This window comes from Spermophilus citellus (assembly GCF_964194105.1).
Source record: "Spermophilus citellus genome assembly, chromosome: 2".
NCBI classification, from domain to species: Eukaryota; Metazoa; Chordata; class Mammalia; order Rodentia; family Sciuridae; genus Spermophilus; species Spermophilus citellus.
This window is the reverse complement of record NC_138183.1, coordinates 190,421,461-190,430,606: the sequence shown is the minus strand read 5'-3', so window position 1 is coordinate 190,430,606 and position 9,146 is coordinate 190,421,461.

Below are 9,146 nucleotides of genomic sequence, written 5' to 3'. Positions count from 1 at the left end.
GTGACCTCCCCATCCCATGATGTGTGAAAGTGCACACTGGATCCAGCTGCCTGAACAGGATGGCGGAAATTTAAATGCAAGACAGGAGAGCAGTTCTCAAGCTATTTGATCCTGGGACTCCTTTTACATAAGGAAATTTATTACAAACCCCAAAGAACATTGTTTTGTGTAATTACTTCTATCGATTTTTATGTGGATTGTACCTATCAATATCAACCATATTAAAATTTAAGACTGAAAATTTTTAAGTATTTGATATTTTAAAATGACCTTAACAAGATCTTTTTTTTTTTTTTCAAGATCTTTGTTAGTAAATAAAAATATCACATTTTCACAAAATGTAGCTATATTTTCTTTAAAAAATTAGTGAAAAGAGTAGCATTGCTTACATTTTGTAATCTCTCCCCTATCTAGATTAATAGAGACCAGGTAATTTTTCCATGTGCTTCTACATTCAGTCTGTTGCACAAGATTCTTTGGACTAAAGTATAATGAAAAACTTCACCCTCATATGTGTAGCTGGAAAAGGGAGGAGTATTGCGATGCTTTTTCAGCCAAGTGTGGACATTCTTCCTTGACACATCACTAAAACTTGATGAGTGGGAGTTTCCTCAGTGTTGGTTGCAATGTGGAACCTGAAACTGTATCAATGAATATTCCATACTCTACACTGTGTATGAGAGAATGAGACTGAACAAAGCAAATAACATCTTAGTAAAATTATGAAAGTAGATTTAACTCTACAGACACCCTAAAGAAGTTTGGGAATCTCTAAGGATTCTCAGACCTCACTTAAGAGTTGCCAAGGTAAAGGCTTGAAATAGAAGACTGTTCAGTTGTCGTTTATTCCATACCCATGCACAGACCACCTGATGGGTTAAGCACCTGGCAGACAATTATGATAGATAAAGACCCTACTCCCTACTCCCCAAAGATCACAACTTAACAATGAGAGAAAATACAGATGAATGCTTACCATTATCCAGGCATGCTCATGCTCGTTTCCCCCCGCCCCTTCTTCTCTCTCTCTCTCTTTCTCTCTCTCTCTTCCTTCTCTTTCTTCAATACTGGAGATCAAACCCAGGGATGCTCTACCAATGAGCTACATCTCCATCCCTTCTTATTTTATTTTGAGACAGGGTCTCACTAAGTTGCAGGGATTGGCCTCATATTTTTTTTAAAGAGAGAGAGAGAATTTTTTAATGTTTATTTTTTAGTTTTCAGTGGACACAACATCTTTATTTTATTTTACGTGATGCTGAGGATTGAACCCAGTGTCCCGCGCATGCCAGGCAAGCTTGCTACCGCTTGAGCCACATCCCCAGCCCTGGCCTCACATTTTTGACCCTCCTGCCTCCATCTCCCAAGTAGCTGGGATTAGAGATGTGCGCCACTGCACCCAACTCTATTATCTAGGCTCCATATCAAGTATTCTGTATGCATTACTTCATTCAGTCTTTAACATCATATGAGGAAATTTTACAGATGAAGAAATGGAAACTTGGAGAAGACACATGCTTTACACTAGATCAAGTGGTCTTGACAACTTGCTGGAGCCAGGATTAGAACCAGTAGGCTTAACTGCATCGCAAATCGTTTTTTCTTAATTATTTAATTAATTTATCAATTTATTTATCTGTTTATTTATTCATTTATGGCACTGAAGATTGAACTCAGTGGTGCTTAATCACTGAGGTACAAAAACATTTTTGGGGGGCTGGGGATGTGGCTCAAGCGGTACCGCGCTCGCCTGGCATGCGTGCGGCCCGGGTTCGATCCTCAGCACCACATACCAACAAAGATGTTGTGTCCGCCGAGAACTAAAAAATAAATATTAAAAATTCTCTCTCTCTCTCTCTCTCCTCTCTCACTCTCTCTTTAAAAAAAGAAACATTTTTTGTTTGTTTGTTTGTTTGTTTTGAAACAGAGTCTCACTAAATTGCTGAGGCTAGCTTGGAACTTGTGATCCTCCTGCCTCAGCTTCCCCAGTCACTGGGATGACAGGTATGTGCCATAGTGCCCTATTCAGTTTTTTATTGTGGCAAAACATACATAATGTAAAATTTACCATCTTAGCCACTTTCAAGTGTACCATTCAGTGGCATTAAATACATTCACCATGTGTGCAATCATTGCTACCATCCATATCTAGGACTCTTTCCATTTCCCTAAACTGAAACTCAGTAACCATGGAACAGTAGTGTCCATTCCCTTGCCCTCCCCAGTCCCTAGGAACCATGATTCTAGTTTTTGTCTCTGTGACTTTGCCTGTCCTAGTTACCTTACCATGGAATCCTAGTATTTGTCTGTTAGTGACTGGCTTATTCCAAGTAATGTCCTCAAATTTCATCCATGTTGGACCGTGTGTTGGAATTTTCTTTCAAGGTTGGAATAACATTCTGTTACATGAATATACTGCATCTTATTTATCCATTCAGCTGATGGGGGCTTCTGAGTACACTTTGAATTAAAAAAAAAAAAAAAAAAGACAAGAAGTGCGAGAAGTGATAGAAATAAGTACAGGTTCTAAGAAGGAGCAGAAGGGGAGGAATCCAGGGCAGGGCTGTCAGGGAGTAGTGCCCAAGCTGAGACTGAAGGACTTTGGGGCTGTCCAGGAAAAAAACAGCAAGGGAGGAAGCCCAGTACCAAGGTGTAAAGGAAAGGTGTAGCCAGCCTAGAGTGCCCCAGGTCAGTTCTAGGTAGGGAAAGGGCACCAAGGGAAGGTAGAGAGGAGATGATGATCGACACTGCAGGACACTCATGATGGGCCTGGCACTATGCTAGGTCCCCTGCACGTTTAAACTCACTTAAACATTACAACAACCCTATGGAGAGGAAACCAGCACTTCTTAAGTGTGGAACAATGATAAGACTCTATTAGTGCTTTTCATGAAGTAATGGATTTAATCTCAGCAACAGCATGAGGCTGGTATTACCACTTTATAGGTAAGAAGGTAAGACATGGAGAGGATAAAAACCTGCCTGTGGTCATGCTCATAGCTCATTCCCACTAAGCTATGAATGAGCATGAGCTATGATAATAAGCTAAGCTTATTCCCACTATCTATGAAAACTGAGGACAAGCTGAGGAATTTTGACTTTTATGTTGCAGGACCACTGCACAGGCTTAGGCAGAAAGCCGTTTATGATCATTCTACCACTGCACATGTGCAAAACCGTGATTATCCGTGGGGAGAACAGTACCTATATCCAAAGGCTGCCATGGGGATTAAATGTGATCCTGCCCACTCACCAGACTACAAAATGAATGTGTATTGATTACCTAGCTTTGGCTCAACACCAAAACAATTTAATCCTTATGTGGGAATCATTATAGCCTTTTCACAGGATTCGCTGATGCATTAGAGGAGAATGACTAATGAACCAATCATGTGCTAATAAATGTGTTCTCTAGGGGAAATAATTCCTGACTTGTAGTGTTGGTCAAAACTTATGGTTTTGTGAAGTGAATACTCCCACTATAATTGAGATCAAATTATCAGTAATTTAACAACTGTATGCAAAATGCCTGAAAAATTAGCAATGGGCACTCCAGTGTTGAAATGAGCCAATTCTAGCACTACTGAATGATTGACTCAGACTCTAAAGCTCAGAGCAGCTGAGAAGCTTACACAATGTTTCATACTGGGTAAGAGAGGATTTAAGACCAGCCTCCCTTGATCCTAACTTTCTGTTTCCCCTTGATATAAAGGGTTTCTTTAGAAATGAGCTAGCATCTATCTTATCATACCCCCAAATTCATAATTCAATAAAACTTTTGTTTTCACCTGTAATCTACTAAGTGAAGTATCCATTATTAAGGTGTGATATGCATAAACAAAAATTGAGCTGTTACCAGACTTTAAAAAAAAAAAGTTAATTTTCAGGATTCCACCAAGAAGTCTGGCTACCAGGCCAATCTCGGCCACCCTGATCTGCCTCCTACTATTCCTGTCCTCCTGCAGCAAGATGAAATGGGCTGAATTTGGGGAATCAGAGCATCAAATCCTTGTTTGTTATGATTTTCCAACTGCTGATATTCTTTCTCTTTATTTTTAAATTACTGTTAGTCGGGCTTCCCCTTTTTGGTCCAGGATGTTAAGTGTCATAGAACATGCTGTGACACGGATTTGCACCAGCAGCTTTTTGTCCTGTGATTTTTCTAATAGTCGGACTTGAAGACATGCCTACACTGTGATTCCATTGTGACTCAGTCATACTCCCATTGCTGAAGCCAATGTAAATATTATCTCTCTAAATTTGTTTTTCAGGCACACTCTGTGGTGATGAGTATCTGCTTGTGAAGAAGTGCTAGTTAAACAACTTACAACATTGTTTGTAATTCAAACTTGTGTGAAAGTACCTAAATCCAATCACAGCAGGCTGAGGTGGGATACACCTGTAATCCCAGCGACCTTAGAGGCTGAGGCAGGAGGATCAATAGTTTGAGACCAGCTTTGCAGCAATTTAGTGAGGCCCTCAGCAACTTAGTAAGACCCTGTCTCAAAATAAAAAATAAAAAGGGCTGGGGATGCACTCGTGGTAAAACACCACTGGGTTCAATCTCCAGTACCAAATAAATAAATACATACCTAAATAAATAAATCCAATCATATATACATTACATGTACCATATCAGTATATGGGGTAACAAATGGGGACAAGAAAATCTCCACACACTATACCAGGAGATAAAGTGACAGATATGAAGACACATGATGTGGAATCAAAATGATTCATTTACATCCTAGGAATTCTCTCTGTTTCAGTTTCTTGTTTTAATATAACAAATATCAACTACTACATACAGAAATTTGTGGAGGTGGGGGGTTTGTCATTGAACCCAGGGTGCTTTTTCACTGAGCTACAAGTCCAGCCTGCTTTTTATTTTTTGAGACAAGGTCTCACCAAGTTGCTGAGAGTCTTACTAAGTTATCCTGGCAGGCCTCTAACTTGTGAGCCTCCTGTCTCAGCCTCCCAAGTTGCTGGGATTACAGGCATGTGCCTCTGTGCCCAGGACACATACAGATACTTTAAAAAATCAACAACGTAATGATATGCCTGGAAGACAGCAAATGGTGTCTATTACTGTTTCTCCCAATGTGGTCACCTATCAGGCAAAATCATAGACTTGTCTTCCCTATGCCTTCTCCAAGACTTCATGAGACACACAAATGTTATTTGATAGTACAATCTGCCAAGCATCCAAAATCTCCCTTTTCTAGAAAACCTGGGTAGAATTTATGTTAACAACTGTACAACCTTGTTGGCTGATAAGTTGTTGCTTTATCCCAAATCTAGAACTTAAAAGTTTTCAGGTTCTTCTTTCAGTTCTTTGGAGTATATACCCAGAAGTGGAACTGCTGGATCATATGGTGAGTCTATTTTCAATTTTTTTGAGGAACTGCCATGCTTTTTTTTCACAGTGGCCACATCACTTTACTTTCCTACCAGCAGTACATAAATGATCTAATACTATTCATTTTTAATGTATTTTTAAAACTGTTACAGTAAGCAACCTGGCCATAAGTCCAGTAAGCAGTACCAACTTCAAAAGGTAAGAAAGGATAAATAGACAGACATTATTATCAGCTTCTTGAATATCCTTCAGAGGTAGATGGCCTAGATGCATATTCAGTTTTGGAGGCGTTAGTCTATATAGACAGTATTCAAAACCAAGAGACTGGAAAAACCTTGCTAGGAAGAAAGTGTTAATGAAGGGATTGTGTGAGGTACTCTCCTTCCTAAGGGCCTGCAAGAGCAGATGCTCCTGGACTTATGGCCAGGTTGCATCCCAATAAACCCATCACAGGTTGAAAAGATCTGGAGATCCATTTAATACATCTAACCTCCCAAACACCCTAGCTCAATCTGGCCTACCTTCAAAGTGCTCAGAACACTTGCATAAGTCTTCAACTGGGCAAAATCATCCAACTCAAAGCTTACTTTATAATAAAGTAGTGAACATTTCCTGTAACGTATTGAGTACCTGTATCCAAAAAACGCTGGCATCACAGAAACCATGGAGGATTGGTTGTTTACCCTCCTAATCGCATGGCAGACTGGGAGCTGAGCCTTCCTGGCTGCAGTCACACCACATGTTGCTAGCCTGGGAGAAGATCAAAATTCAAAGTACAGTTTCTACAAATGAGTTTTCCTTTCATACCATCGTAAAAGTTGAAAATCATAAATCAAAACATCATTAAGTCAGGGATCATCTATATTATTTTATGTAAGCTTTACAAAAACCCAATGAAGTAATTCTTAACCTTCATTTTACAGCACTTTACCTGAGGTCCTGAGGTTGTTAAGTGCTGGAGCTGGGCTTGGAACCAGAGCAATCCGAAACTCACACCTGCCTTCTGGCTATCTGAAGCTCGTGGGGCAGAAGGCTCTCAGCCCTGGCACAGGCCCCTTCCCAGACTGGGAGGAATGTTGCCATGTGGTTGCATGGCCTTGGTTGCAAATTTTTACAAAGGTAGAAATCACGTCATCACAATCAATGAAATCCACTTTTTCTTTCCATTGCCTTTACTTCTCACACCACATGGGGAACATTTGGGGACCCCTGTTAAAGGGAAGTTGAATTGAGATACCTTTGATTTGAGTTGAGTTGGACATATTCACATGGTTCACAATCACTTTCACATACATTTATTACTAACTATTCCAGTGTGAAAATGGCTTCCAGAAGTATTCTTACTACCCTTTCTACCAACAGAACCAGCATTGTGACATGAAGGTTCAAAGCCATCTGTATTCATCTAGATCAATGTGAATGCATCCTATGGCACCCAGAACCATAAGGATGTGGGTGGTGAAGGAGAAAAAAAAAAAAGGTTATAATAATGGAGACCGAAGTGAGTCTGTGGGAGATTCTTCCAGTCATCAGATGTGTAAAGTTAAAGAGGAGGATTTTGGTAGTCATTGACAGTCAGTGGAAATAGGTTCTCTTATGTATGTCAGGAGTATACTCAATAATGCAGTTTCCCCCTATCCCCCAGTGCTGGGGATTGAGCCCAGGGCTTCATGCCTGCTAGATAAGTGCTCTTCCAGTGAGCCACATCCCCAGTGTTTTTTATTTTATTTTGAGATAGGTTCTCACTAAGTTTCCCAGGCTAACCTTGAACTTGTAACATTCCTGCTTCAGCCTCTGGAGTCCCTGGAATCACAGGTATGAACCATCACACCTGTTCCTCCCTACCCCATTTTTTAATGGAAATTGTATAAAATAGAATTTGTCAGGGCTGGGGATGTGGCTCAAGCGGTAGCGCGCTCACCTGGCATGCGTGCGGCCCGGGTTCGATCCTCAGCACCACATACCAACAAAGATGTTGTGTCCGCCGAGAACTAAAAAATAAATATTAAAAATTCTCTCTCTCTCTCTCTCTCTCTCTCTCTCTCTCTCTCTCTCTCCTCTCTTTAAAAAAATTTAAAAAAAATAAAATAGAATTTGTCAACATTACTGTAGAGCACATCCCACAAATAAGTCTATGACACTAAGTAAGTGTCTTTTTCCACGGTCATCCTACAATTCTCTGACCCCAACTAGATGTTACAACAATTCAATATTGACACTAAGTCCCAAAGTTAGTAATGACCTCCATAGTGATGCCAGCTACAAATTGGGTGCCCATAAAACCACACTTTTAGGGCTGGGGCTGTAGCTCAGGGGCAGAGCACTTGCCTAGCATGTGTAAGGCACTGGGTTCAATCCTTAGCACTTCATAAAAATGAATAAAATAAAGCCATCCTGTCCATCTACAACTACCAAAAATTTTAAAAAACACACTTTTAGGGCTGGGGATGTAGCTCAGTGATAGAGCACTTGTCTAGCAGGCATGAAGCCCTGGATTCAATTCCCAGAACTAAAAACAAACAAACAAAAAAACCCACACTTTTGCCCAGCCAACTACAAATTCAGGGGTTCCCATGACACTCTCCCCAGGTTCAATAAATCCCTGGAACAACTCACAGACTCAGAAAAGTGCTATACATACTACTGCAGTTTTATTATAAAAGATACAGATGAACAGTCAATCTGAGAGGTACACAGGGGGAGGTCTGGAGGGGTTCCAAGTGCAGGAGCTTCTGTCCCCAGAAAGTTGGGGGGGGGCACCACCTTTTAGCATGTGGATCTGCCCACTAACTTGGAAGTGCTCCAAATCTTGAATCTTGTTAGTCCAGAGTTTTTATAACTTAATCTCTAATTCCCCCTCATTTCCTTGGAAGCTGGGTGTGAGGCTGAAAGTTCCCACCCTCTAAACATGTATTTGACCTTTTTGGTAACCAGTCTCTACTATTTAAGGGCCCCACATGGAGTCAGCTCACTAACCCAAACTAAGGTGTGGTCAAAAGGGACACCTAACAACAAAAGACCCTCCTCTTATCACTCAGGAGATTCCAAGATGTTAGGAGCTTTGTTCCAGGAACTTATCCAATTTGGGCGATTTCTTTAAGAAAAAGAATATTAAATTGTGAATATAAAGTTATGTCTGGCAGAAAATTTTTATACAGTGTGAGAAAAGAAATCAGTCTTGTCAGTGGTTGATCAAAATTCATTCTTTGTAGTTCATAATCTAGAAAAGTTTCCGTCAATATTAGTCATGTCATATAAATTGTTAGCATTGTTGTTAACTTTGGGAAAGTCTCTGACACTGTTTTTCCTTTTCATGGCAAATTGTTGTCATTTAGTAAAAGCACCATCTCCCATGAGGACATTCATGAGATGATTCTTGAAAATTTGTGTTTAGGTTTTTTTTGTTTTTGTTTTTGGTTTTTTTTTTTTAACTTAATCCCATGTCATCTTTGCTTCCTCCAGTATTATTTTTTCTGCTAGTTTATCTTTTCCTTTATGTTTTACTTAAGTGTCTGGTCATCCTCAGTTGTTTGTGCATATTTGAGAATGAAGGGAAAGGACAGCTCACTGTGACCTCTGAATGGGAGAGTGGAGGAGACCTGTGTTACTAAAAGCATTTCTCCTAATGAACAGAGAGAGAGAGCCAACGATTATGTTTGGAAATCCTGAAAACCAGATAGAGAAGACAGTCCTAAATCATTTCAATTTCTTTAGAATAAACATCTTCTTGTATTGCAAGAGTCAAGGGAAGGATTCTGGAGGCCAGACCCCTCTGCACACATGGAAG